Genomic DNA, 14135 nt, shown 5'->3' with positions numbered 1-14135 from the left:
GAGCTCAGTGGCTGTTCAGTAACATGCTACAGTAACATGCTATATGGCTGTTCAGTAACATGCTATACATGACGTCAGAGCTCAGTGTCTGTTCAGTAACATGCTATACATGACGTCAGAGCTCAGTGCTATACATGACGTCTGTTCTGTTCAGTAACATGCTATACATGACGTCAGAGCTCAGTGGCTGTTCAGTAACATGCTATACATGACGTCAGAGCTCAGGCTCTGTGCATCTACAGTCTGTATGGGTTTTGAGTGACAGCCGTATAACATGAACTAGAGCCCAGTGGTGACCAGTGATGTCCCCATCCCTGCCCCTCAGTGTCTGTGGCTTTTCAGTAACATGTTTTGTTGACCCGAGTGAAGCTCAGTGCTGTGAATGAAGAGGACTCAAATGTATTTAAAAGATGAGTAGTTGAGTGACTATAATAAATGACGTCAGAGCTCAGTGTCTGTACAGTAACATGCTATACATGACGCCAGAGCTCAGTGATGTTCAGTAACATGCTATACATGACGTCAGAGCTCAGTGTCTGTTCAGTAACATGATACATGACGTCAGAGCTCAGTGTCTGTTCAGTAACATGCTATACATGACGTCAGAGCTCAGAATGTTCAGTAACATGCTCAGAGCTTCCCACAGGCACCAGAATCAGTGTCTGTAAGTACATGCTTCCCACAGGCGTCAGAGCTCAGTGTCTGTTCAGTAACATGCTATACAGGCACGCCAGAATCAGTGTCTGTTCAGTAACATGCTATACAGGCAGAGCTCAGTGGCTGTGCATGCTAACATGACGTCAGAGCTCAGCTGTTCAGTAACATGCTCCTTCCCACAGCTACAGTAACATGCACCAACATGGCTAATTCAGTAACACTACGTAGAGCTCAGTGTCTGTTCACCAGAATGCACATGACGCGAGCTCAGTGGCTGTCCCAACAGGCACCAGAATGCACTGCTACTCCTTAACCTACATGCGTCAGAGCTCAGTGGCTGTTCAGTAACATGCTTCATGACGTCAGAGCTCAGTGTCAGTAATGCACATGACGTCAGAGCTCAGTGGCTGTTCAGTAACATGCACCAGTAATGCACTGGTGTCTGTTCAGTAACATGCTATACATGCGTCAGAGCTCAGTGGCTGTTCAGTAACATGCTACCAGAATGCATCAGTGTCTGTTCCCACAGCAACAGAATGCACTCAGTGCTGTTCCACGTCAGACTCAGTGCTGTTCAGTAACATGCTATACATCACCAGAGCTCTGTGCTGTTCAGTAACAGCTATGCATGACGCGAGCTCAGTTCTGTTCACTAACATGCTATGACTAGAGCTCCTTGACAGGCACAGCATGCACTCGCCAGAGCTCCTGTCCCACAGGCACCAGCATGCACTGACGCCGTTAGACTCCTTCCCAGTAACCATGCATGCACTTCCTTGACCCACAGTGGCACCAGCATGCACTCAAATGATTTCCTTCCCAGTTGGCACCAGCATGAAATATGCTTTGACAAGCAACTCAATCATTTCCAAAGGCTCCAGCATGCACGTCAGACTCATTCCAAGGCACCATACATGCTTTCAGACATGGGTTCCCACAGGCACAATGCACCAGATGCAGCTCAGCGACTCCTTCCCACAGGCACCAGAATGCACTCGCGACTCCTTCCCACAGGCACCAGAATGCACTCGCGACTCCTTCCCACAGGCACCAGAATGCACTCGCGACTCCTTCCCACAGGCACCAGAATGCACTCCGACTCCTTCCCACAGGCACCAGAATGCACTCGCGACTCCTTCCCACAGGCACCAGAATGCACTCGCGACTCCTTCCCACAGGCACCAGAATGCACTCGCGACTCCTTCCCACAGGCACCAGAATGCACTCGCGACTCCTTCCCACAGGCACCAGAATGCACTCGCGACTCCTTCCCACAGGCACCAGAATGCACTCGCGACTCCTTCCCACAGGCACCAGAATGCACTCGCGACTCCTTCCCACAGGCACCAGAATGCACTCGCGACTCCTTCCCACAGGCACCAGAATGCACTCGCGACTCCTTCCCACAGGCACCAGAATGCACTCGCGACTCCTTCCCACAGGCACCAGAATGCACTCGCGACTCCTTCCCACAGGCACCAGAATGCACTCGCGACTCCTTCCCACAGGCACCAGAATGCACTCGCGACTCCTTCCCACAGGCACCAGCATGCACTCGCGACTCCTTCCCACAGGCACCAGCATGCACTCGCGACTCCTTCCCACAGGCACCAGCATGCACTCGCGACTCCTTCCCACAGGCACCAGCATGCACTCGCGACTCCTTCCCACAGGCACCAGCATGCACTCGCGACTCCTTCCCACAGGCACCAGCATGCACTCGCGACTCCTTCCCACAGGCACCAGCATGCACTCGCGACTCCTTCCCACAGGCACCAGCATGCACTCGCGACTCCTTCCCACAGGCACCAGCATGCACTCGCGACTCCTTCCCACAGGCACCAGCATGCACTCGCGACTCCTTCCCACAGGCACCAGAATGCACTCGCGACTCCTTCCCACAGGCACCAGAATGCACTCGCGACTCCTTCCCACAGGCACCAGAATGCACTCGCGACTCCTTCCCACAGGCACCAGAATGCCCTCACGACTCCTTCCCACAGGCACCAGAATGCCCTCACGACTCCTTCCCACAGGCACCAGAATGCCCTCACGACTCCTTCCCACAGGCACCAGAATGGCCTCACGACTCCTTCCCACAGGCACCAGAATGCCCTCACGACTCCTTCCCACAGGCACCAGAATGCCCTCACGACTCCTTCCCACAGGCACCAGAATGCCCTCACGACTCCTTCCCACAGGCACCAGAATGCCCTCACGACTCCTTCCCACAGGCACCAGAATGCACTCACGACTCCTTCCTACATGCACCAGAATTACCATCAGCTTCCCTGAATTGCCTTGTGAAAGCTTAACATCGTATTAATATCGTATTTTTATAACTTAGCTAGGTCATGTTGGCAATAGAACAACCTTTCAAATGATGCCCATCTGACCCAGATGGCGATTTACAATAGAGCGTTTTGGGATTGTGTAAACAACAACAGTAATAGTATGATGGAGGGGATGCAGGGTTGTGTTCCTAACAAAACAACAAGGGTGCTTTGCTCTAGTTCCTCAACGGCACCGAGAGGAGAGATTTTAAAAAAGCACCTTGTCGTTGAAGACTTCTTTCAGACATAAAAGTGCATTGAAATGACTTAGGAACTGTGAACACTTTGTGTGGACACTTGGGGACACCAGTTAGTTAGCCCCATGTTGAAAAATGTTTGTCTTATGTTGCACCTCCAACACATAGGAATAGCATCATGTTCCTGAATGTATTCAGAGTATTTTCAGATTTCATTATCAACATATGCAGTGAAACGTACAGTAAATGGTCAAATGTACATAACATGTTTGGATTCAGCCTTGTGGGAAAGGAAAAGTCACCTAGTCAGTTGTCCAACTGAATGCCTTCAACTGAAATATGTCTTCCGCATTTAACCCAACCCCTCTGAATCAGGGGGAGGGATGCGGAGGGCTGCTTTAATCGACAGGGTGCGGAGGGCTGCCTTAATTGACAGGGTGCGGAGGGCTGCTTTAAACGACGGGGCGGAGGGCTGCCTTAATCGACAGGGTGCGGAGGGCTGCCTTAATCGACAGGGTGCGGAGGGCTGCCTTAATCAACAGCCACGTTGTCGGCGCCCGGGGAACAGTGGGTTAACTGCCTTGCTCAGGGGCAGAACGACAGATTTAGACCTTGTCAGCTCTGGGATTCGATGGCCCAAAGCTCTAACCACGAGGCTACCTACCTGTCAGGTGAACTGTTGTGTCCTCACCTTTAGTCTAATAATTTCCCCATAATCTCCTAACTGTTCCGTTTTGATAGTTACCATGGTTATACATTTGCATTTCATATTTATTCTGTAAGAAACATTTTCAATTAAGGAGGGTGTTCCAGCATTAAGAAGTAATTTGAGGGAATTTGGCAGGGCTAGGTGGGATGACATCACTTCAGGTTGTATTAGTATTGCTGGAAAACATATGATTCTAGATATCACTATAAATCAAGAAGAACTCAGGGCCCCAAATATCACTATAATCAAATGATATGCAAAACAGCTAATATAATTAAACACACCCTTTCTCATTTACATAGAGAAAGATATAGCCAATAGCCAACCAGCCTACACGTACACCGTCTCATTTCAGCAGACAATGGTCCTGTGTGGTTCAGTTAGGAAGAGTGCAGCGCTAGCAACACGGTTGATTTTCAATTCCCACAGGGATCACTGGTTTTCAAGAGCATCAAATCTGCGATGATGCATCATGGGTAAATTGATCTACAAATAATAAATGAGTAGTTATATGATGCAAGGTGATTTGTAGATCAGTCAATCTGTAGTCACCTGCAACGTTGAACAAGTCCATAGACATACAGATGTATGTATACATTACATCATTCAGTGAAACAGCAGGGGCAGCCCCCTCCTACACTATGCAGCCCCATGGCGGTTGGCCCTCTGTTAAGATAACAGCATACTGAACCACACACACACACTCTCCCCTGCAGTAATCCAACAGGGTTTTGTTTTACAAACTCTTCAGGTTCTGAGGTCGTCGGGTTCATGGTCATTATGTCTGGTGCTCATGTAGGCTATTTAAAAGACTGGAAACTCAAACTAGCTTCATTAGTATGCTGAGAATGCCTAACATGTCAATGTACATGTGAAAACATTTAACAGTTCGAATCAACACCTTCATGCAGGTGTAAGAATACGTAGAAGATAAATACACAACGCAGAGTTTGAGAGGATGAGAGGACGAGAGTACTAAAAACAAAATATAATACTAACGGTCAATAGGGAATTGTCAATGTAAATAGGAGTTGGTTTTCAGTTCAACAGCCGTTTAGAATGTGTGGAATGTTACTCCTGAACTCAGAGCTTCGTTCTGTACAGTCCGGAGCAGGATACTGGTTATTTGGCCATTGGCCCAGTCATACTGCAAGGACTTTTGATTGGTCAATCCTAGGCTATAAAACAGCATCCTGTTCCTTTGTTCGGGGGAGAAAAGCTGAGAGGGGAGACTGAACATCTACCTCCCAGCATAACATCTTGATTTGTCCTTCTCAAATAAACCTATTTTTCCTCCCCTTGATTTGCTGTGGAGTTTGTGTTATTGAAGAATAACCTAAAATGGCTAACGCAGGTTTTTACCGTTTGGCGCTTGTTCTGGAGTTTCTGTGGGACATGTAGGTGAGGGTTCTGTGCAGAAATATGGGCTGAAAATACAACAACAAAAAACAGGAAAAAAACTATTAGAAATCTGCACTTGCATCTTCTGCACTTTGACAGAAATGTTGCAACAGATTGTCCAATGACCAAACAGATTGTCCAATGACCAAACAGATTGTCCAATGACCAAACAGATTGTCCAATGACCAAACAGATCATTAACCAGCCATGTTACAGCTGGTTCAAGGTAAGTCTTTATCTGCTCAACAGAATGCTCTTCTAGGAGGTACATTAAATGGTTACCATCTTCATAACAGACACACCATTAGAGGCCACAGACAGTAAAGAATGACGGGTGCTGAGAAGGTTTCCAACGTACCGCTATCAAGTTCCTTGTTCTGAGAAACCTGTAGATCTGGGTCGGTTCTGGAAACACAATAGACTGGTTGAACATTCACTAAGTTCACAGTAAATTACATTGACAATAACATTATACATTATATTGATAAGACTATTTATCCTAGAAGGGTAATTATTGTTGGCTCTGAAACTGACACTGGGTCAACATTTATTAGCTTACAGTAAATTACTTTACATAAACAACAATCTTATTTGTATACTCGTACAGTAGAGTGCAGTAAAGTATAGTAGAGCAGAGATCAGTACAGTAGAGTATTGTTCAGTTCATTAGAGTTCAGTACAGTATAGTGCAGTACAGTAGAGTATAGTTCAGTACAATAGAGTTCAGTACAGTATAGTTCGGTAGAAGATAGTGCAGTTCAGTAGAGGATAGTTCAGTAGAGTAGAATATAGTGCAGTATTGTACAGTTCAGTACAGTATAGTTCAGTAGAGGATAGTTCAGTTCAGTAGAGGATAGTTCAGTACAGTAGAGTATAGTTCCGTATAGTATAGTTCAGTCTAGTTCCATATAGTATAGTGCAGTAAATTATAGTGTACTCAACTAGTGTGCTCTACGGTATACTGTATGGAACTATACCTTTCTTTACTGTACTCTACTGTTCAAACATGTGAATCCAACTGTGGTTTGTGACTACTATGATTTCCCATTGTAGCCTATTCAATTGCAGAAATTCTGTTACCGATTTTTCTGAAATTCTGTTACCGATTTGATGATGGGATTTGGAGTTGTAATCACTTAATAATTCATAAACAAAATGTACGTCAGTAAAAACACTCTAGCTAATGTGGGTTTTTGATAACGGAATTTCAAGGCACAAGGGGAATGTTTTCTTAAACTTACAGAAGGCAGAAACACATATAAGGGTTGATTTCAGGAGTCTTTACTTCCAACATGGTTGTGTTTTAATGTATGTATAAAACATGTTAATACTTTCTGGTAGATGTTTTCTAAGACCCCTTTTCCATATGTTTGACCAGAAATCAAAGCCTCTGCTTATTCCTCCTTTTTAGGATGGGAAATGGTTTAAAAATGTATGCATATATATATACATATACACATATATAAACACATATATATACACACATATATATATATACACACACACATATACATATATACATATACATATATATACATACATATACACATACATATACACATATACATATACACATATACATATACACATATACATATATACATATACACATATACATATATACATATACATATACACATATATATATATATACATATACATATATATACATATATATACATATACACATATACATACATATATACACATATATACATATACATATATATACATATATACATATACATATATACATATACATATACATATACACATATATACATATACACATATATACATATACACATATATACATATACACATATATACATATACACACACACACCTTTACATTTTTCACAAATATAGACTTCCCATGTTGGTGATCATGGGTCCCTTTAACATGGAAGTGACCCTATACATATTTGTGTGTTGCATTAATCAATCAAATGTATTTATATAGCCCTTCTTACATCAACTGATGTCACAAAGTGCTGTACAGAAACCCAGCCTAAAACCTCAAACAGCAAGCAATGCAGGTGTAGAAGCACGTTAGTTAGTACACAGTTGCTACCATGCTGTGTTGTCATGTGTTGCTGCCATGCTATGTTGTCTTAGGTCTCTCTTTATGGACTGTTGTGTTGTCTCTCGTCGTGATGGATGTGTGTTTGGTCCTATATTTTTATTGTAATCCCAGGCCCCGTCCACGCAGGGGGCCTTTTGCCTTTTGGTAGGCCATCAATGTAAATAAGAATTTGTTCTTAATTAGTTAAAGGTTCAATAAAAAAATATTTCTAAGGCAGCACATGCTCATTTCTTAAAGTAGTTCTGGCACATGTCATCTCTTCAGAGGAGGAAGTAAGCAAACACGTGCTAAAATAAATTAACTCCAGTAGTTAGCTATAAATCTAAAATAGGGTCAGATTTCTTTGTATACTGATGACTGTCAAATCATGTTGTCAGATGCTTTGAACTTGACGTCTTTCTGGTGAAATGTGGTTATAATTTTCTTTTTTGAAAGATGCCTCACAAGAGATGCCTCACAAGGGACACTACTATTTAAACTAGATTAAATAGAGGTTGATTGTAAATGCCAATCTAGCAATAAAAAGATAACTAATCATGCAACAACATTATATGACGACAATGACAGCAACTCACTTTCAAATGCCTGCAAGAACAACTCATGATCGGCTTGAACCAGTTCCATTTTCGGCTTCTTGGCTGCGGGCATCACAACTGCAGTTGTCTGGTGGTGGAAGACACGGCCGTTCGCTCTGCCGCCACCGGTGCCAACGTATCCCACAGCGGGACCCGATACGTTGTTGCCGCCGTCAGAAGAACCGTGCTTCTGGGGAGACATGGCCCAGGAAATACTAAATGTCCCAGGTATATTCCAAATATGAAAGAAAAAAAATGTCAAGTCCTTTGTCAAAACAAAGAGTAACGTTACCAAAAAACGAGCAAGCTGAAGCTAGCCAGGCGGTGTTTAGCCAGCAAAGTTAGCTAGCTATCTTCTTGTCAAATTCATGGAATAAACATTAGTCTTGTTGTAGAAATGCATTGTTTGTTGGCTAAAAAAGTTCGTCAGAGAAACTATTTCGATTAAATCGCAAGGACGCACGAAATTAGAGAAGTTAGCAAGCACCCGGCACGTTCACCTAGCTATCTCTGTGTAGCTGTTTCCTACTGAACGTCAGTTAGCTAGTTATGCTAACCCTGAACTAGCTTGTTAGCTGGACCTGCTTGAATCGCTGTAGATAATCACAACAAATAAGGTGAGTTGGAAAGATGCCATGAAATAATGCTAGCCGCTATGTCGGTTTGGTAAAGCTACAAAACTCTACGCAAATGAACCATTTAGTACAATTTTCCTGAGAGCTTCTACGAAACAGTCAAATTGACCGTTTTTTTTTCCTCCCCACATATCAGGCATAAACTCCCTGAACTCAATCATTCAAATGGTGACTTGAAAGCAACCCGCCCTCACAGATCCTAGTCGAATCAGAGGCGTTGTTTGGAGAAGTGAGAGTTGTGATTGGTGCGAATCATCACGGGTTGGCAGATGACGTTCGGTAGAGAAACGTTTGCCATTCACACGCAGTCATTACTAGTTACGACAGCCACAAAGTCTGAAGGCCCGCCTATCCGACCAATCAGATGAGGGAGTGTGATGACGCATTTTCCGTTTCGCGGGAAACGCCTAATTTTCGAAATGGCGTATCTGGAGTTCACGTTTGAGGGCCAATGGTGCTTTCAAGACAACTGGGAACTGGGAAAAGTGAGGTCAGTGATCTTCGGGTTGGAAAGTCGGAGCTCAAGAAAAGATGCCAGAGTTCCCGACTTGGAATTCCGACTTGGACAACCTTTCAAAGCAAATTTTGTTCCAAGTCAGAGATCGTTTCTTTTCTCAACTTCCCAGTTGGCAACATCACTCAAATGTATAACACTGAGAAAGGCCACAAGTTTTGGGGAAAAAAATGGAAAGTTGTCTAATCTATTTTAGATGGTAGCTAACTTTTGCTAGTCTCATCTAAAATGAGCTAGCTTGCTAGCATAAATATTGATGGGAAACCAAGACTTTTCTGAAGCCTTTGGGGCTTTCACCAAATCATGCTGAAAAAAAAACATGAATTATGCAAATCTTTTAACAATATGCACATTAAGGACATCTGCTGGTCAGCAATGAAAAGCAACATTTGATGTTCATATAGACGTTTTTCTCCCACAATATTCATCAAATCTCGGCGGCGCAGTGGCTAGTCGCGGGGTCTTAGTAGCCTACTATCAGTTACCATACAGGTTTTTGTACCTTCCATCATGCTTCCCTTTTTCGTGGTGAATCCCCTTTTTTTGCTATTAAAAACAGTGATTCTATGGCATTATTTAGGATGCTTAAGGTTGAAGCTTATACTTAACTAAATAGAAATAATAGTTTGAACAACAATGTGCTGAAAGTGTGTTGTCACATTAAAACGATTTTCTAAATAATATGCCTTGGCTGGGATTCGACCCCATTCCCTGAGTTATGGTCCCTGAGACCCCGACTCCACCTGCGGCGCTGCTGTTCAGGTGATGCTACATGGAAAAACTCCTGTCTACATTGTAAGTTGTCCAGTAGAGATTGGTGTTTTTGAGGAGTATTTGTCTCCGCTCACACAGGAGTAATAAAGGCCTAGAGCACAATTTATTTGATATAAATACTTTTTTTAAATGGTGATTTTTCAGGTGGTGCTGCAGCAGCCTCAGCACCCCTACTTCCTGCGTCAATGCCTACAAGCCTTTCATTTTAATAGTAATATATCATACCTTCAACAGATGCACAGCCTTTGGCAGGAAAACAACGCAGTTGAGAGAGCAAAAGTCTCCCATTCAATGGTGTTGCCTTTCAAGAAGGAACAGTGATGCCGAAACATTGGTGGTCTACCCAATACATTACTGGGAGGTGGTCTACCCAATACATTACTGGGAGGTGGTCTACCCAATACATTACTGGGAGGTGGTCTACCCAATACATTACTGGGAGGTGGTCTACCCAATACATTACTGGGAGGTGGTCTACCCAATACATTACTCTGAGGTGGTCTACCCAATACATTACTGGGAGGTGGTCTACCCAATACATTACTGGGAGGTGGTCTACCCAATACATTACTGGGAGGTGGTCTACCCAATACATTACTGGGAGGTGGTCTACCAATGGGAGGTGGTCACCCAATTTACTGGGAGGTGGTCTACCCAATACATTACTCTGGAGGTGGTCTACCCAATACATTACTGGGAGGTGGTCTACCCAGTACATTACTGGGAGAGGTGGTCTACCCAATACATTACTGGGAGGTGGTCTACCCAATACATTACTGGGAGGTGGTCTACCCAATACATTACTGGGAGGTGGTCTACCCAATACATTACTGGGAGGTGGTCTACCCAATACATTACTGGGAGGTGGTCTACCCAATACATTACTGGGAGGTGGTCTACCCAATACATTACTGGGAGGTGGTCTACCCAATACATTACTGGGAGGTGGTCTAATACATTACCAATACATTACATTACTGGGAGGTGGTCTACCCAATACATTACTGGGAGGTGGTCTGCCCAATACATTACTGGGAGGTGGTCTACCAACTGTTCTGCCTTATTAGACCATGCTGGTCATTTACATTACTCTGAGGTGGTCTATAATACATTACTGGGAGGTGGTCACCCCACATAGCCTGGTTCCTCTCTAAGGTTTTGGCATTACTGGGTTTTTCCTAGTGGTCTACCCAATACATTACTGGGAGGTGGTCTACAGCCAATACATTACTGGGAGGTGGTCTACCCAATACATTACTGGGAGGTGGTCTACCCAATACATTACTGGGTCTACCCAATACATTACTGGTGGTCTACCCAATACATTACTGGGAGGTGGTCTACCCTGGGAGGTGGTCTACCCAATACATTACTGGGAGGTGGTCTACCCAATACATTACTGGGAGGTGGTCTACCCAATACATTACTGGGAGGTGGTCTACCCAATACATTACTGGGAGGTGGTCTACCCAATACATTAATACATTATACATTACTGGGAGGTGGTCTACCCAATACATTACTGGGAGGTGGTCTACCCAATACATTACTCTGAGGTGGTCTACCCAATACATTACTGGGAGGTGGTCTACCCAATACATTACTGGGAGGTGGTCTACCCAATACATTACTGGGAGGTGGTCTACCCAATACATTACTGGGAGGTGGTCTACCCAATACATTACTCTGAGGTGGTCTACCCAATACATTACTGGGAGGTGGTCTACCCAATACATTACTGGGAGGTGGTCTACCCAATACATTACTGGGAGGTGGTCTACCCAATACATTACTGGGAGGTGGTCTACCCAATACATTACTGGGAGGTGGTCTACATTACAATACATTACTCTGGGTGGTCTACATTACCAGGTACATTACTTACTGGGAGGTGGTCTACCCAATACATTACTCATTACTGGGAGGTGGTCTACCCAATACATTACTGGGAGGTGGTCTACCCAATACATTACTGGGAGGTGGTCTACCCAATACATTACTGGGAGGTGGTCTACCCAATACATTACTCTGAGGTGGTCTACCCAATACATTACTGGGAGGTGGTCTACCCAATACATTACTGGGAGGTGGTCTACCCAATACATTACTGGGAGGTGGTCTACCCAATACATTACTGGGAGGTGGTCTACCCAATACATTACTCTGAGGTGGTCTACCCAATACATTACTGGGAGGTGGTCTACCCAATACATTACTGGGAGGTGGTCTACCCAATACATTACTGGGAGGTGGTCTACCCAATACATTACTGGGAGGTGGTCTACATTTACTGGGAGGTGGTCTACCCAATACATTACTGGTCTGGGAGGTGGTCTACCCAATACATTACTGGGGTCTACCCAATACATTACTGGGGTGGTCTACCCAATACATTACTCTGGAGGTGGTCTACCCAATACATTACTGGGAGGTGGTCTCCCAATACATTACTCTGAGGTGGTCTACCCAATACATTACTGGGAGGTGGTCTACCCAATACATTACTTACTGGAGGTGGTCTACCCAATACATTACTGGGAGGTGGTCTACCCAATACATTACTGGGAGGTGGTCTACCCAATACATTACTCTGGAGGTGGTCTACCCAATACATTACTGGGAGGTGGTCTACCCAATACATTACTGGGAGGTGGTCTACCCAATACATTACTGGGAGGTGGTCTACCCAATACATTACTGGGAGGTGGTCTACCCAATACATTACTTACTGGGAGGTGGTCTACCCAATACATTACTGGGAGGTGGTCTACCCAATACATTACTGGGAGGTGGTCTACCCAATACATTACTGGGAGGTGGTCTACCCAATACATTACTGGGAGGTGGTCTACAATACATTACCAATACATTACTGGGAGGTGGTCTACCCAATACATTACTGGGAGGTGGTCTACCCAATACATTACTGGGAGGTGGTCTACCCAATACATTACTGGGAGGTGGTCTACCCAATACATTACTGGGAGGTGGTCTACCCAGTACATTACTCTGGGGTGGTCTACCCAGTACATTACTCTGGGGTGGTCTACCCAATACATTACTCTGAGATGGTCTACCCAATACATTACTCTGAGGTGGTCTACCCAATACATTACTCTGAGGTGGTCTACCCAATACATTACTGGGAGGTGGTCTACCCAATACATTACTGGGAGGTGGTCTACCCAATACATTACTGGGAGGTGGTCTACCCAATACATTACTGGGAGGTGGTCTACCCAATACATTACTGGGAGGTGGTCTGGGAGGTGGTCTACCCAATGCATTACTCTGAGGTGGTCTACCCAATACATTACTGGGAGGTGGTCTACCCAATACATTACTCTGAGGTGGTCTACCCAATACATTACTCTGAGGTGGTCTACCCAATACATTACTGGGAGGTGGTCTACCCAATACATTACTGGGAGGTGGTCTACCCAATACATTACTCTGAGTTGGTCTACCCAATACATTACTCTGAGGTGGTCTACCCAATACATTACTCTGAGGTGGTCTACCCAATACATTACTGGGAGGTGGTCTACCCAATACATTACTGGGAGGTGGTCTACCCAATACATTACTCTGAGGTGGTCTACCCAATACATTACTGGGAGGTGGTCTACCCAATACATTACTCTGAGGTGGTCTACCCAATACATTACTGGGAGGTGGTCTACCCAGTACATTACTCTGAGGTGGTCTACCCAGTACATTACTGGGAGTTGAGTTGTGGCAAAATGGCTTAAGGACAACAAAGTCAAGGTATTGGAGTGGCCAACACAAAGCCCTGACCTCAATCCTATAGAAAATTTGTGGGCAGAAAAGTATGTGCGAGCAAGGAGGCCTACAAACCTGACACAGTTACACCAGCTCTGTCAGAAGGAATGGGCCAAAATTCACCCAACTTATTGTGGGAAGCTTGTGGAATGCTACCCAAAACGTTTGACCCAAGTTAAACAATTTAAAGGCAATGCAACCAAATATTAATTGAGTGTATGTAAACTTCTGACCCAACTGGGAAATGTGATGAAAGAAATAAAAGCTGAAATAAATCCTTCTCTCTACTATTATTCTGACATTTCACATTCTTAAAATAAAGTGGGTATCCTAACTGACCTCAGACAGGGAATTTTTACGAGGATTAAATGTCAGGAATTGTGAAAAACAGAGTTTAAATGTATTTGGCTAAGGTGTATGTAAACTTCTGACTTCAACTGTAGGGCATGCAACTCTCTTTATTTATTTTTT

General features: G+C 44.2%; 1 pseudogene; it reads right to left on the bottom strand.

The window, feature by feature from the left end:
* LOC112242481 overlaps positions 1-8759 on the bottom strand; it is a 37778-nt pseudogene extending 29019 nt beyond the window's left edge.
* Between the last annotated feature and the right edge of the window lie 5376 nt (positions 8760-14135).

The sequence above is a fragment of the Oncorhynchus tshawytscha genome, unplaced genomic scaffold, assembly GCF_018296145.1.
Source record: "Oncorhynchus tshawytscha isolate Ot180627B unplaced genomic scaffold, Otsh_v2.0 Un_contig_993_pilon_pilon, whole genome shotgun sequence".
Lineage (NCBI taxonomy): Eukaryota > Metazoa > Chordata > Actinopteri > Salmoniformes > Salmonidae > Oncorhynchus > Oncorhynchus tshawytscha.
Note: the sequence above shows the minus strand (reverse complement) of the source record. Positions and strands in the feature narration are given on the sequence as shown.